The sequence below is a fragment of the Mobula birostris genome, chromosome 11 (genome assembly GCF_030028105.1).
Source record: "Mobula birostris isolate sMobBir1 chromosome 11, sMobBir1.hap1, whole genome shotgun sequence".
Classification (NCBI taxonomy): domain Eukaryota; kingdom Metazoa; phylum Chordata; class Chondrichthyes; order Myliobatiformes; family Myliobatidae; genus Mobula; species Mobula birostris.
The window spans coordinates 85,536,825-85,554,136 of NC_092380.1; the positions used below are offsets into that span (position 1 = coordinate 85,536,825).

A 17,312-nucleotide genomic window follows, 5' to 3' on the forward strand; every position below is an offset into this window, starting at 1 on the left:
AGCTCCTTTCTTGCTTGCCTATATTCCTCAATAGACCCATCTGATCCTTGCTTCCTAAACCTCATGTATGCTGCCTTCTTCCTCCTGACTAGATTTTCCACCTCACTTGTCACCCATGGTTCCTTCACCCTACCATTCTTTATCTTCCTCACCGGTACAAATTTATCCCTTACATCCCACAAGAGATCTCTAAACATCGTCCACATGTCCATAGTACATTTCCCTGCAAAAACATCATCCCAATTCACACCCGCAAGTTCTAGCCTTATAGCCTCATAATTTGCCTTTCCCCAATTAAAAATTTTCCTGTCCTCTTTGATTCTACCCTTTTTCATGATAATTATAAAGGCCAGGGAGCGATGGTCACTGTCCCCCAGATGCTCACCCACTGGGAGATCTGTGACCTGACCCGGTACATTACCTAGTACTAGATCTAGTATGGCATTCCCTCTGGTCGGCCTGTCCACATACTGTGACAGGAATCCGTCCTGGACACACTTAACAAATTCTGTCCCATCTAAACCCTTGGAACTAATCATGTGGCAATCAATATTAGGGAAGTTAAAGTCACCCATGATAACAACCCTGTTATTTTTGCACTTTTCCAAAATCTGCCTCTCAATCTGCTCCTCTGTATCTCTGCTGCTACCAGGGGGCCTATAGAATACCCCCAGTAGAGTAACTGCTCCCTTCCTGTCCCTGACTTCTACCCATACTGACTCAAAAGAGGATCCTGCTACATTACCCACCCTTTCTGTAGCTGTAATAGTATCCCTGACCAGTAATGCCACCCCTCCTCCCCTTTTTCCGCCCTCTCTATCCCTTTTAAAGCACTGAAATCCAGGAATATTGAGAATCCATTCCTGCCCTGGTGCCAGCCAAGTCTCTGTAATGGCCACTACATCATAATTCCATGTATGTATCCAAGCTCTCAGTTCATCACCTTTGTTCCTGATGCTTCTTGCATTGAGGTACACACATTTCAGCCCTTCTACCTTACTGTCTTTACACCGTTTATTCTGCTTCTCTTTCCTCAAAGCCTCTCTGTATGTTAGATCTGGCTTTACTCCATGCACTTCTTTCACTGCTCTGTCGCTCTGGGTCCCATCCCCCTCGCAAATTAGCTTAAACCCTCCCGAACCATGCTAGCAAACCTACCTGCGAGGATATTGCTCCCCCTTGAGTTCAGGTGCAACCCATCCAATCTGTACAGGTCCCACCTTCCCCAGAAGAGATCCCAATGATCTAAAAATCTAAAACCCTGCTCCCTGCACCAACTTCTCAGCCACGCATTCAACTGCCATCTCCTCCAATTCTTACCATCTCTGTCACGTAGCACTGGCAGCAATCCTGAGAACGTCACCCTTGAGGTCCTGTTCTTCAGCCTTTGACTTCAATACAATCCAGAATATAAGATATAAGTTCAGATTTCTTTGTCACATATATGTTGAATCATATAGTGAAACACATTGTTTGCATTAACGACCAATATGCCGAAGTTTGTGCTGGGGCAGCCTGAACATATCGCCAGACATTCCAACGCTAACATGGCATGCCTCCCCGGCTCGTCAGAACAATACAAAACACAACAAAACAGAACAAACCAAGCAACAAAGAAACAACAGCAAAACAAGCCTCATTCACTCCTCCCAACCATGCACACACGAACACAGTGCTTTAACTTGAGGATACGTCGTCTTCAGCCTCCAGTATCCAAGACCCTCGCGTATTTGCAGACTATGGGCCGTTGACTTTCCCAGCATACTCAAAGAGACTCGCATACTTGGATCTCCATCCATTGGGCCTCACATGTGGACTTCCAATCAACCTTCAGGCTTTGATCTGGATGTCTGATTCAGAACTCTCCAATGACGATGAATGAGGACTCTGGATGAGGTCCCAAACTCCAAACTCGCTGATGTTGGGACTCAAACACCAGGCTTCTAAATCAGTCTTACCTATTTGTGTAGCTACAAAGTCATCATCAATCATACCTCCTGCCCACAAGGAACCCTGGAACAGGCCAAAGACTTGATAACTGTTGACCTGGGGAGGTGGGGCACATGCTGACCTGACAACGTCCAAATACAATCACCTTGCTAGGCTTTGAACCCAGAGCGAAGATTTAGACTCCAGCCTATCCTCTAACTGCCACACATCCCCATCGCTAAACCTTAACTTGACCACTAACTCCCCTGTCCATCCCCAAAACCATCCCTACAACTTAACGAAAAACTATGTCTAAGCTGTGACCTCAACAGAGACTATAGCCTGGCTCCATCTTGACCAGAACCATTAAGTGCCTCATAATAGAGAATATTCAGTTCCAGTAATCAACACATGTATAGTTTCATGCCCTTTTGCAAATATTTCAATTTAGTTTGATAAACTTGCTGTTAAACAGCCAGTAGAAAGCTGTTATCATAAAATGGTTACAATATATTTTACTTTAGGTTTGCTAGTAAATGAAAATCCAAAAACTGCAATTCTTCAACATCTAAAATTAAAGTAATAAAAACTGGAAGCAATCAGCAGCTCATCCACTTTTACTCTCCATCCCTCTCCCACTCTAAACTACACTAAGAGACAACTTCATTATGTACACCTGAAGAGCAGGTCGTTAATACAAATATCTAATCAGCGAATCATGTGCAACAACTCAATGCATAAAAGCATGCTGACATGGAAAAGAGGCTCAGTTGTTGTTCAAATCAAACAACAGAATGGGGGAAGAAATATGATCTAAGAGACTTTGACCTTGGAATGATTGTTGGTGCCAGACTTTGAGTATGTCAGAATCTGCTGATCCCCGGGGCCTGTCGGGACATGAAATGGTGAAGCAGACATGATGGGCTGAGTGGCCTAATTCTGCTCTTATGGGTTATAGTCTTATGAGATTTTCAGACACAACAGTCCTTACAGTTTACAGAAAATGTTGTGAAAAGCAAAACTAAAACATCCAGTGGGTGGCTTTTCTATGGATGGAAGCTCCCTGTTAATCAGAGGAGTCAGAGGTGAATAACCAAAATGGTTTAAGGTGACAGTAACTCAAGTAACCATGCATTACAAATTGTGGTGTGCAGAACAGCATCCCTGAATGCATGATATGTCAAACCTTGAAATGTACAAGCTACAGCAGGAGAAGTTCATGAACATACACTCAATGTATGTCTTGCCTTCTACACCATTATAATGAGGCAGAGCAGCAATTTCAAGAGCAGCACCTCATCTTGCACCTGGGCAAATTGCAACCCTTTAGACTCAAAAGGAAATTTCAGAATCTGCGGTAACTACTGTTGTGATACAAGCTTATTTTATCCGCTCTTCAGTAGAAATGCCCAGCCTATTACATGTGTTAGACAGCTAGGCAACTTAGAACTTCTACTTTCCCTTATTTGTATTCTCATCATCCAAATACCCTTATTTCATAGTTTTTATGTTTTTTTAAATATTTCTTTAAGTATCATCATTAATACATCAACTAATGACTTCATTTACAGTAGAACATGATCTGCTAGAGGAGAAATTAAAGAAAGCATGAGGAAAGGACATACAAAGTTTCTTTAAAAATCCATAAATCTGAGGTTTGGAGTGTTTTAGAATAACTGCAAAATTAACAAATAAAGGGAAAGTGGAATGTGAGAATAAACTGGAAGAAACAAAAACAGTGTGTAAGGGTTTCTATATACATAAAAATGGTAACATCTAAGAAGGACAAATAAAGATTGATTACAGACAATGATACTAGGATTCACAATGGTAGATGAAGAAAATTGAACAAACAGGTTGTGCCTGTCTTCACTAGACAGGTTTATGGAGGAATTTAAGGTGGGGGGTTTCTATGGGAGGCAAGGTTTGAGGGTCGGCACAACAATGTGGGCTGAAGGACCTGTACTGTGCTGTACTATTCTATGTTCTATGTTATGTTCAGAGAAAAGAAATACTCAAAGAATTTCCCAGAAGTACTAAAGAACTGAAGGTCTGGTGCAGACAATAAAGCAAAAGTGAAGAAATGCTGCCAATGAACCAAAAATTGATGATTACTAAGTACCTCATGACTGACCTCTCGGAGTATTGAAAGAGGTTTGAATGGAGTTAGGGGCTGCTCGGATTACTACCTTCCAAATCTTCCAAAATTCTGTAAATTTTGGAATGACTCTTGAAGCTGAGAGTTTGTCACAAATGCAGCTTCACTTTGGTGGTTAGAAGAATGAGAGAATGAGTACCAAGTTGTCAGAAGCACATAAAGGAAGATGAAAAAATAATGGTTCCCTAGGATGAAGAGCTTCAGAATAGGGACTGCACTCTTTAAGTAAAGGAGTGGTTAAAAAGGACTGAAATGTGTAGACATTTTTATAGTCAGAGGGTTTAATCTTTGGAATTTTCTACCCTGGAGGGATGTAGATGATCGGCAAGTGATTGCAGAGTGAAAAGTTCAGTCGCAATCACCTTGTTGGTGGAGCAAACTCAAGGGGCCAAAATCTACACCTGCTCCCATCATTGCTGTTATTCCATATGTGGAACAATTAATAGATAAATATTCTATCTGGGTGTCCAGAGGGGAAAGAGAAACAAACTAGTCATAGTCATAGTCATAGTCATAGTCATATTTATTGATCCCGGGGGAAATTGGTTAAAGAAATTAGCAGGGTGGGGGACTGTGAGGAGGGGTAGGAGGGGAGAGTGGAATTTCTGTTGGTTGGGGGCCGACAACAGATGGCGCATGTGGGGGATGGACAGGGGCCACAATGTCAAATCTGATAAAGAACAGGTTAAGTTCATTGGCCCTGTCCACACTGCCTTCAGCTCCTCTGCTGCTAGCTTGCTGGAACCCAGTGATGGTCCTCATCCCCCTCCAGACCTCTCTCATGTTGTTCTGCTGGAGTTTCCACTCAAGCTTCCTCCTGTACCTGTCTTTAGCCTCCCTGATCCTGGCTTTCAGGTCCCTCTGTATCGCCCTCAGCTCCTCCCTATTTCCATCTCTAAACGCCCTCTTTTTAGCATTCAGGATGTCCTTAATGTCCTTTGTCACCCATGGCTTGTTACTTGAATAACAAAGGACAGTTCTTGTCGGAACATTACAGTCCACACAGAAGTTGATGTAATCAGTGATGCACTCTGTGAGCCCATCAATATCCTCTCCATGTGGCTTACAGAGTGCCTGCCAGTCTGTCACCTCAAAACAACCCTGGAGCGCCTCATAAGCCTCCACCAACCATTTTCTCACTGTCCTTGAGGTTGCAGGTTTACTCTTCACCAGACGCACATAGCAGGGTTTTAGATGCACCAGGTTGTGATCTGACCTTCCCAGTGGAGGGAGGGGAGAGGAGCTGTATGCATCCTTAACGTTAGCGTATATCAAATCCAGAGTCCTCTCCCCTCTGGTTGTACAGCTCACATACTGCGTGAAGTTGGGCAGTGTTCTAGCCATGGTAACCTGGTTGAAGTCACCCGAGATGGTAATGAGGGCACTCAGGTGCTGGGTTTGTCATCTGGCTATGACGATGTAAATAATGTTACGTGCCGACGTTGGATTGGCAGAGGGAGGGATGTACACAAGAACCACAATTGCATGCGAGATTTCCCTTGGCAAATAATATAGCCAGACTCCAACAGCAAAAGGTTCAATATCCGGGCTACAGACACGTTCCTTGATCGTAATATGCCCAGGATTGCACCATCTGTTATTTACCAGAACCGTCAGCCCCCCCCCCTCCTTTCCGCTTACCGCTCTCAGTGCAATTCCGGTCAGCTCGAACGGTCTGGAAGCCCTCTATGGAAACGCTTTGATCGGGTATGTCCTCGTGCAGCCACGTCTCAGTGAAACACATGACACTGGTCTCCCGAAATGTTCTCTGACTTCTGACAAGCGCCGTCAATTCGTCCACTTTATTCCCCAGTGATCTCACATTTCCCATGATGAGAGAGGGGAGACATGGCTTATAACTTCTCTTCTCCATAAGCCTCTGTTTTCTCAACCGGGTCCTCTTCCCTCGCCTTTTTGATCCACCTCTGCATCCTCTGTGTATTTTCCTCCAGATTTCAGCCGGGATGTCCGCTGCTCTGTTTGCTAAGCCGGCGGGCATGAGCGCAATCAATTGGTCCCTGGAATAAATAATGCGGCCATCCTGCTGCCACGCTAACGAGACGTGTCGGAATCTAACTCATTCCAGCACTAAAAAAACAAGTAAAACTCTCTCCACCAGCATGTTAGAGAGGGTGCAGCTTCAACGTGTTACCGTGAAAAAAAAAATACAACAAATAACTAAGTTAAAAAGTTTAAATGTAAGACACTACGGAGCATCTGTAACAGGCTGCATGCACGACTGGCGCATGCGCACATAAAAAAAATGGCTGGAGGCAGTTGAGATGCTGCCTACAAACTGCACACAACAATTCATCATGTGGGAAAGACATGAGCATGATTCCCTCGGTAAATCAGTTCTCCAGTTTAAATCCCATAAAATGGCTTGGATTTGTACAAAACAAATTACGTTAATGAAAAAAAAATGATAAGAATATAAAGATTGACTTTTATTTCAACTGCTAAAATGCAGATAAAATTCAAGAGTTACATTTAAATTTTGGCATTGATTTAACGAGATCTGATACTGATTAGGTTCTTTGGGGATACTGGCTGTCTTTAGTTATAGAGTAAATGCTTATGAATAAGATCAGTTACATTTTCAATGCTCCAATGACATCATCTCCCAAAAGTATAACATGTAAATATCCAAGAACACATTGAATTAACTTGCAGGAGTTAAGAGTCTTTAGATGGAAATCATAAATGCACTGAGTGAATATTTAATCTGAATAGAAGATTTGCTTTTTTGGAATTTAAATGAGCTGAACTGTTTCAAGGTGTTGATTTTCTCTTGCTAGTTATGAGCTTGTTTAATATGGAGAATTACATTGCAGCTAAGAAATGAAATGTAGCAACATAAAAATAATGAACCATACATCAATAATTAGTGGCAATGCTATTTCATAATAGGAACTGCACTGAAGATACAAAGAGTTTTTGTGCTTTTAGCTTTCCAAATCAAAAAGCATCCTCAGATGTCATTTTATGTTTGCCAGTGATTTTATATAATCTAGTAATTTCCTTATGAGTAGACATCTGTAGTACAGTGTTAGCTGCACATTAGTAAGAATTGAAACTGTTCAGACAAGAGGGCTCTGTGACATCCATTACAAAGGACAGCTGTATCGGACTCAGCAGTGCATTACACAAGAGACAATCCATTGACTCCACATTGCATTACACAGGGGAACTCCACGGGTACAAAAGTGCATTACACAAGAGACATACAGATTCAGCAGTGCATTCTATAGCAGACATCCAGAGTGCTGTTCTGTGAACCAAACAGGACATTCCAAGCAGAAGCAGTAGTGAATACTGAAATGTTAGCACTAAGAATGTTAGATGCTGACACTTGGTACATGGTGTAAGATAAAATGTTCTCCTATTCACAGCTCTTAATCTGTCCAAACACAAGCTCATGAAATATTCTTGTAAAAAAGCAATGAGATAACCTTGAACTTACTTACTTTGTGTTATATTAGTCTGCAAAACCTAAATGCATCAGTATGGATTAACAGTGTTTGCAACTCATATGGAGAAATGAGAATACAAGAAAATATTCTAACAACTTGGTTGCAAAATAAATAGGACCATTTCTGATTATGTAATTTATGGGAAATATACAATATGTTGGAGCAATTGTTTCAAACATACTTTTGTTACTCCCTCATTTTTGAGATTTGTTTTCCCTATGCTACCACCCTATTCCAGCTTCCATTTTCTACTCTGATTTATGGATTGGGCCAAGTCTGTCCACCCAATCATTGTGTCATCAAAGTACCATTCAGCAGGTCTGAACATCAGGAAGTACCTCTGTGACTAGAATGTTTAAAGAGGATCTTAATACTTGCAGTTTGTTTGGAAACTGAATTGAAATGGATCTGGCTGTGCTCGGTTTGAGTGAAGGACAATATTTTGTAACATCAAGGTTGAGCTGAAGATGGCTTTTTCCCTCTTGAATCATGAACTGATTGTGAGTTTTGTTGAACACCACCATAGAGTAGGAATGGGTGGCATAGGTGAGTGCAGCAGGAAGTGGGAGAGGAAGATCTAGCTTGGGGATTGGAAGGCTGAGAGATGGGTTGGGGCCTTCTGTTGCTGTAGCCCATTCATTTCAAGGTTTGGTGTGTTGTGCTTTCATAGATGCTCTTCTGCACACCACTGTTGTAACACGTGATTATTTGATTTACTGTTGCCTTCCTGTCAGCTTGAACTAGTCTGGCCATCCTCCTCTGACCTCTCTCATTAACAAAGTGCTTTTGCCTAGAGAACTGTCGCTTACTGAATGCTTATTGTTTTTTGCACCTTTCTGTATAAACTCTAGAGATTGTGTCTGAAAATCCCAGGAGATCAACAATTTCTAACCACCCCATCTGGCACCAACAATCATTCCACGGTCAAAGTCATTAGATCACATTTCTTCCCCATTCTGATGTTTGGTCTGAATAAGAACTGAACCTCCTGACCATGACCACACATCTTTCTGCATTGAGATGCTGCCACGTGATCGGCTGATGAAATATCTGCATTAATGAACAAGTATACAGATGTACCTAATAAAGTGGCCACTGAGTCTATATATAAATCTTGATCCATTCAGGAATAGAAAGGGCTATCAATCCCTCATGCGAAATAGTTTCAGATCACCATGAACATAACCTTGTGCTCAATACTCAGAATGAGAGCTCACATGCCATTTCATTCCATTCCATTTTATTCCATTCCATTCAATTCAGTTCAAGTCAAGTTTAATTGCCATTCAACCATACATGAATACAGCCAAACGAGACAATGTTACTCCAGGGCCAAGGTGCAAAATGCAGTGCCAACAGTTACACACCTCACAAAGCACATTCATCACACACAATATAGCAAGTACATGTAAGATATCAGTAAAATACATCCATGCAAAATAAAATAGTCCAGGCCCCAAGTCCATGAATGCCACAGAAATCTGCAGTCGAACACAATACAGCTTGTCTTCTGCTGAGTGAATATTGATGGGGTATCTATGACCTCAGTCTGAACGCAGCACCACACCACCCCCAGGTGGAGTGCACCAGCTCACCCGGTGTCTGTAAACAGACAACACCATGGCCTGAGGCCTAGTCCTTGCTATGGCTGAGGCCGTGCAGCTCCCCTGTCATCTGCCACTGCTGTCCGCCAACATATCAGTGAATCGGATTTGCAGCATTCTACACTAACAAGGTCCAAAAGGGTCTTGTGATTACACTCACTATTAGACAGCTCACATCCTACATGCACCAAATCCCCAGAAGCCTCTTTGATGTAAGCACACAACTCCTTCAGTATTTCCTTGAATGAGCAACTTGCTAATGGGGTAGACCTGCAGTACTTTAAGTTCTTAATGTCTCGCAAAATCTGGCAATCGTAAAAAATGTTTAAAAGGGACAGTAGCCCCTTTGTTGACCTCACAGAAGCCACTGCGTTTGAACGCGCCACCATCTTACATGAATCTATTCTAAACTCTGTCATTTTAGCCATCATGCCTAACCAAACAATAATTCTTATGTGACAAAACCAAAGGGGAAATGTGACTATTTGTCTCCTTAATACATTGGCTTGAAGTGTTACAGAATTAACAGTGGGAGGATTACGAAGGCAGTATAAATCAGAGTGGGTGAATTCATCGCCAAATCAAATGCAGACAGCAAAATGAGAGAGAGAAAGAAAAACTCAAATGGGAGAATAAAATAAACCTTTTGTATGAGTGAGACTCCATATTTAGCTTTTCAGTGCCAGAGAGACTGACAGTAATTAACATTATTATGTTGTTAAAATGTACTTAGATAAAAATAGATAAGACTCAAGTTTCTTTGCCAAGTCTTGTTCATGTCTACCAAAACAATCACTACAATTTCATGTCTTTCAATGAAGTTCAAACATAAGCCCAGATTATCCCGCCACTTTAAAGAAAGAACTTCATTTAAGGTGGCAGGTAAAATGGTGGCACACTTCTTGCAGCAGTTTTTCTGGGTCAACCAAAGGTGTTTTTGTCTTTTTTTTATGATAACAGGGCAATGTTGGACATTAAGAACTTCAGGTAGTATATGTATATCCCATCAGTGAGTTGGTCATTAGTGGAGAACCTGGAGGAGTTGGACTTGGTGCCATCGGTGTTGCTGCCTGCTACAGAACCGTGTTGATGTGTGATGGCGGAGTGCTGTCTTACACTGAGTGATTCCTCGCATAATTTTCTTGTCGTCACAAGTCTCTGTTGGACACTGGCAATATAAAGTACTGCAAATCCGGTTCACTGATTTATTGGTGAGACTGATAGCGAGAGAGCTGTGTGGCTTTGTTTGTAGCAAGCACTAGGCCTCATGCAGCAGGCTTGTGTAACCCCTGTGTAGTAGCAGTCGTATCGTGTGTGACTAGTTGCTGCACTCTTTGAGAAAATCAAATTACACTAGGTGCTAGGCCATCAGAAGATTCTAGGTATCAGAAGGAGGCAGTGAATAGAAGCTTCTGGAGGAAAAGAAACAACTTGTACAAAATATTTACATGAGCAAGAACAATTCAAAATTCCAACGTTCTGTTTAAGTTCCAAATCTTAGATATCAAACCAAAACAAATTCCTTTTTAATTAGAATCAGTGAGATTCCTTTATTACTCGAATCTCTAACTAATTAGATCTAGTGTTATTCCCTATTTAAAAGTTTACAGACTAAACTTTCCTTGTTACTTATCCCTAATTAATTAGAAAATCAAATATAATTCCTATTCTTAAGTATTATAGTTAACTTCAGTTTCAGTTCCAGGCAGTATATCTACAAGTTTAAATTCAAATTCAAAAATTATATATACACTATTTAACTCCTTTCATGACAATTCTCCAACATCACAACTTTTAAGCAAAATAAATCTCATTCAGTAACTTATCAAAGTCTTTGCAAAAATAATCAATTCTTGCAGGAAATCAAATACAGATTCTTCAAATGAAAATAACTTATACATCCAACTGTAATAAATCCTCTGCATCATTTCGTTCCCATACTGGTTCGTCAACCTTTAGGTAGTTTGCATCTTCGTTCTTGGTTCATTGGAATGAAATAGTTTATCATACGCAGCAAGTCAATTCACAAACTTGGACAAAAACTTGACCAAATCCCTTGGCATGATTTTACAAAACTAATTCCCAACTACATAGTGAGGGTTTTGGACACTCATCTCTGCCAATATTGTCTCGTTAGAGCTGCTGCGTGTTATAGCTGTAGTTTCAATAAATCTTTTATCGCTGTTACCACTCCTCCAGGGGTTTCAAACTGAGGTTTTCAAGATAGTAGAGTAAAAAGATATTCCTACTAATTCCACTCTTCACAGTTCATGTCTTCAGCTTCTAAATGTTGTTGCGTTTCTCTCCTTGTCCGTGCCTGCGTCAGCCACACCTTCACTCGCATAGCGTTTTTTTCAAATTCTCTCTTTTTTAATTTTGTAAACCTCATTTTCATCCCTCCGCAGATGGAACTTTCTAACATTACATCTTTGGGCTTAACTAACCTGGGTTACACCTGCCCATTGCAGCAGTCCAGGACGAGAGACGCTGGAGGCGCTGTAGCACGGCGTTCGTGCTGGATCGGGGGCTGTCCCCTTCTGCTGGTGCTGCCTTCCAGTGTTCGACTGGTGGAAGACGAGCTGGATTGCGTGCATGTGTGTGTTCAAACATTTGTCTGAGTACTGCTGAAAACTGCTTGTTCTTGCCGACAACACCCATGCATCATCAATTTACAGGACGTGTCACTCAGGGACTTGGTCTATACATATTCTTTTTTGTGTGACTATATGTTTACTGTGATCTGACATGTGTTATATGTGCCTTATGCTGTGTATGACTGTTGGTACTGTGTTTTGCACCTTGGAACACGGTTTCATTTGGCTGCGTTCAAGGGTATTCATGTATGGTTGAATAATAATTTAACTCGTACTTGAACCTTTAATGGCAGTGACATTAGCTAATCACCTAAAGATCAATTACACTGAGTGCTTGAAGAGCCAAACGTACAAAGCAACACAGCACAGCCGAGAAAGTAGGATAAACCTAAACAGTTAATTTTGGCCAGAATGGATCTGGTGGGTTGAGTGGTCTTCTGAGTGGCAAGTTCTATGTTTCTTGGATTCTATTTAGAAATATAAGTAAAGGAACCTTTCCATTAAACGCTTGATTTGCTGACCCTGTTGCTGATTTTTTGGAGTTGAAAAATACATTATCTGTTGACGGAAAGTACATAAAGAAGATAACCATTCAATTCAAGCTGTAAAGAAGTCCACAAATAACATGGAAACAACTTTCTGGTTAATTAATTCAGATGAGATATCCCCCATAAGACTGGGACCATGCACTGCTATGCTAAAGAACTATTACACTTGTTTGCCACTTAACAGAAACATTTTGTGCAAACTCTTAACAAAAATAATGCAATAAATGATTTGAATATTTATTCTGTAACATAATAGTTATTTTGCTTGAAACGTATCAGGCAATCTAAGAATTTAACACAGAAAGCAGAGATCCAGAAATTACATCATTTATCACAACCTTTAAGTGCACTAAGCAAATTAATTTTTATGGAAAGATGTTTGGTAAGGAAATTGAAGACCTAGTACATAACTCAAGGAGCCACCTGAATATGTGTAATGGTGTTTATGTAGGAAAAGACCTGTACTTCAGATTCACATGAAGACATCCCAGGTTCTTGAGTATGTTGCTCAATGCTGCTCCTGTATGACTCTCAACCGATGACCTATCAGTTTTCCTACACTTACAAATAAGAGCCCTTTTGGCACTGAAGAGTGCTCAGCTAATTCACAACCATGTGACACAACATCCTGGACCTTCATAACTATAGAAACTTTCAATGGCAGGCCCTCAAAAAACACTTTGTTAGTCCCCTCCATGCCTGCACTGTGTGCCATTTACAAAATCCTCAGCAAATCTGGTAGCATCACCAGACCTGTAAACTCTGTCACCATTGAAAGACAAGTGTAACTGGCATATGGAAGCATCATCACTTGCAGGTTTCTTTCCAAGTCACACACCATCTTGACTTGGAAACATGTTGCTGGTCCTTGTATCTCAATTGATCCAAGTCCTGCAAGTCCCCGCCTAAGAGACAAAAGCTGCAGCAGTACAAGAATGAGTCTCCCTTCTATGTCCCCAAGAAGAAGATGTTTTAATGATGAACAATAAAGGCTGACCATACTAGTGATGCGCTTAGCTGAAGAGTTTATTTTAAATATATGTACCATTTACTTATCATGCCTTCCCATGCACTGAAGGATTCTGGGACCATTCTCTGTCTGAGAATGTTACCAAAGCTGTAATTAGAGATATGTTGTTAGATCCATGTTATAAATCAATCGCTTTATCACCAACTTTCTGAATTAGTCATTTCTCTTCTCTACACTTTCCTTTTTTTTTTGTTTGCTTGAAACTTTGAGCAGTTACATTTTCCAGATCAGATTGAAAATTACTAGTCTGAAATGTTATCCACCTACCAAGCCGGCTTTATCTCCTGCGCATCTCCATCATTTTCTGTTGCAATCTCAGGGAACTGATGTGGAGTATTTTGCTTTTCTGTTATCTGCAACATATGTTTAGCATCTACTAACATATCAAACATCTACCAACAGATACACTCAGTGGCCACTTTATTATTTATACTTGTACATCTGCCCATGAATACAGATATCTAATCAGCCAATCATGTGGCAACAACTAAATGCAGAAAAGCATGCAGACATAGAAACCATAGAAAACTACAGCACAGAAACAGGCCTTTTGGCCCTTCTTGGCTGTGCCGAACCATTTTCCGCCTAGTCCCACGGACCTGCACACGGACCATATCCCTCCATACACCTCCCATCCATGCATCTGTCCAATTTATTCTTAAGTGTTAAACAAGAACCCACATTTACCACCTCGTCTGGCAGCTCATTCCATACTCCCACCACTCTCTGTGTGAAGAAGCCCCCCCTAATGTTCCCTTTAAACTTTTCCCCCCTCACCCTTAACCCTTGTCCTCCGGTTTCTTTCTCCCCTTGCCTCAGTGGAAAAAGCCTGCTTGCATTCACTCTATCTATACCCATCATAATTTTATATACCTCTATCTAATCTCCCCTCATTCTTCTACGCTCCAGGGAATAAAGTTCTAACCTATTCAACCTTTCTCTGTAACTGAGTTTCTCAAGTCCTGGCAACATCTTTGTAAACCTTCTCCACACTCTTTCAACCTTATTTATATCCTTCTTGTAATTTGGTGACCAAAACTGAACACAATACTCCAAATTCGGCCTCACCAATGCCTTATACAACCTCATCATAACATTCCAGCTGTTATGGTCAAGAAGTTCAGTTGTTCTTCAGACCAAACATCAGAATGGGGAAGAAATGTAATCTAAGTGATTTTGACCTTGGAATGATGTTTGTGCCAGATGGGGTGGTTTGAGTATCTCAGAAACTGATGATCTCTGGGGATTTTCACACATAGACCTTTTACATTAATAAATAGACTTCATATAATACCAACTCTCATTTCCTGTTATCTCAAGAGAGCCATTTTCTGGTATATATTACACTTCATTCCTCAATGCCACCATATGTCAAAAGAAAGAGAGAATCAAGTATTTTACTGCAATGCTGAAAGGAGAATATAATTGGCAGCATTGAATAATTCAAGGGGGAGAATATCTTCAATACCATCTTTCTTCCCCTCTTAGTTTGCACTGCCACATCAAATACTATCAAGATTAGACACAGCTTTATTTTACATTTTACATGCTGTCTCAGGGCAATAGACTCAACAGCATTAATTAGTTCATTTATCCTTGACGCTCAGTTCCACACCACTGAGCACTTAAATATTAATGCTATATTAAAGCAAAGTAATAAATACAGAAAATATTAAAAATATTGCTGAATAAGATTTGCTGGCAAGGAATAACAGGTAAATAAGTATGAAAAAAACAACCAGTCAAATCTGATCATGCTGACCAAATTTTATCAAGGAGCAGATTATAAATCATTTAAAAACTGACTTAGATAACCTTTGCTAAACTGCTCAGGATTTCAGCCATTCTGTTAAACTGCAGGTATTTAAAGCACAATTCACCAATGAATAAGTGATTTTACTTAGCTTCCTTTGTACACACATGGTAGGAGTAATTTTGAAAAGTTCCAGGTAAGAATGATCAGAGAAATTATGTTATAGCAGAAGCCCTTTAGCTGAAGTTAGTTCTCTATTTTCTGAGCAAGATACATGTAGCATGTGCTTTTTACCACAGACCAGCTGAGTTTCTCTTCTGACTCTGGTGCATTGTTACATTATGTGCTAAGGATAGTAAAAATCTATTGTACTATGTTTTTAAATTTGATGTGTTCTTATTGAAACCAAAATCATATTTTTCCATTCAACTTTTCCATATCATAATGACATTACATGGCTAATGAAGTTTATTATATCCTTCCCTTTTAATCATAATTATAAATTTAATTTAAATAAAAATTATTTGCTCCTTAAGATCTTGCAATGACAAGTTTCAATCATGCAATATAGCAAAGTTGTAGGGTGTAGCCTTCTTACCTTCTAGAACTAGGTAGTTAAGGATATTGTGTTTTTTTTTCAATATATTGTCACATTGAGGAAGATATTCCCCATGATATAAACTGTATAACAAATTTTACAGATATTGATTGAGCCATTATAAGGTACTTGTAACTTTATTATTGTGAATGTCAGTGAACAAGGTCTCTAATCATTATATCACTGTATCAGCCTACTATCTTTATCCCACAAAAACAATGCAAGTTTATTTGGGAGTGCGTAGGGCAGCTACTGAGTTGCTTAGACTATGTTGTAGTTTTTATAATTATATAATTATAATATATATTTCTAGTTAGTTCATCCTCCGAGGACCCCAAACTTGTCCTAGGTTTTGGGGTCTTGCGCGCCTCAATGACCCAGGGAGCTATGTTAGCTGGAATCAGGGCCTTGTGCTTTGACTATTGGTAGGGTCACACATGCCAAACAGTTCAAAGAGTAGAGGCCAGACTAAGATTGTTCAGCACATTGCTCCAGGCGCTGGAGTTCTGCTCCGTGTCAACAACCCTGACTGGTCAATTTTTTTTTTTTTTTACGAAAACACCAATGGAAAAAACCTTCATTGCTGTCCTAAACACCAGCAGCGTAACAGGCAGTAAGTATTTAGTTCATGATTTTGAAAAACAAATTGCTTTGCTTATTGCAACCAACTCCCTGTCATACTTGAAGGCCAATAATTCCCAAGTGAATCTCCCAGGAAGACATCAAACAAATCTCAGCAACCAATCTGTTAGCAATCTTCGATAGAATGAAGTAGCCCTAATTTCAAATTAATGTATTCACCACTATATTACAGAAGTATGATCAAAACAAATTATTTCAGTATGTAAGCAAGAATTCACTAGCACTTCACTGAGTTGCTGCACTCAGTTATACTTTTGCCTTGAAATGATAATATAAAACTTCAATAAACCTCAAGCGTTGAGAAATTATACGTTTCAAGGAATACATTTGCTCATAATTTATCTCATCTACTGCAAGTACACAAGCAGCCTCAGCTGACACCCAGCATGTCCAACAGATAGCCTCTTTAAAATTCAATGAGATTCATACCTCCTTCTCCTTATGCTTTCAGTTCCTCCACTCTGCATGGCAGCTGGTTCCATGAAGTTTGTGTGGGATCTCCAGATTTCCGATGGAAGATACTACCACAACAGCTTCAAATAATAGCAACACTGAATATATCCTCTGCCACTTGAATGACCTAAGTGTGAAGAACAAGACTCCAATATTATGCCAATCCAATGTTGTTCACTCAACAATACCAAGAGAAAGCAGAAATTATTTCTTTATAGAGCTTAAGTCATTAATAAGAATGAGTTGGTTTGGTGGCCAAAATGGAAGCTACGTCACTTCTGTCACCTTATAATGAAGTTTGGAGAATTGCAAATGTCTGAAGCCAAGGGATATTTTTAGGTATGCTGTTCCCATGGAAATAGTCCTTTTTCTGTGAAACTACAATTTAAATTTACTTAACCACTTTTCACAAGTTGGTTTCAAAGCCAGCTTCATTAATTGAAATTAGGTCAAACTAATCTAAACTGATGTCAATGCACAATGCAATTTTGCTATAACAATTGTACTTTTATCTGTCTTGTACATTTTTT

General features: G+C 40.1%; 1 protein-coding gene across 1 annotated transcript in view; it reads right to left on the minus strand.

Moving 5' to 3' along the window:
• LOC140205545 (leucine-rich repeat-containing protein 4C-like) overlaps positions 1 to 16,838 on the minus strand; it is a 219,269-nt gene extending 202,431 nt beyond the window's left edge. Inside the window, exon 1 of the mRNA XM_072273163.1 lies at positions 16,759 to 16,838. The gene's annotated coding sequence lies outside the window, so the exon portion shown is untranslated. The remainder of the gene's footprint in view (positions 1 to 16,758) is intronic.
• Positions 16,839 to 17,312: the final 474 nt, after the last annotated feature.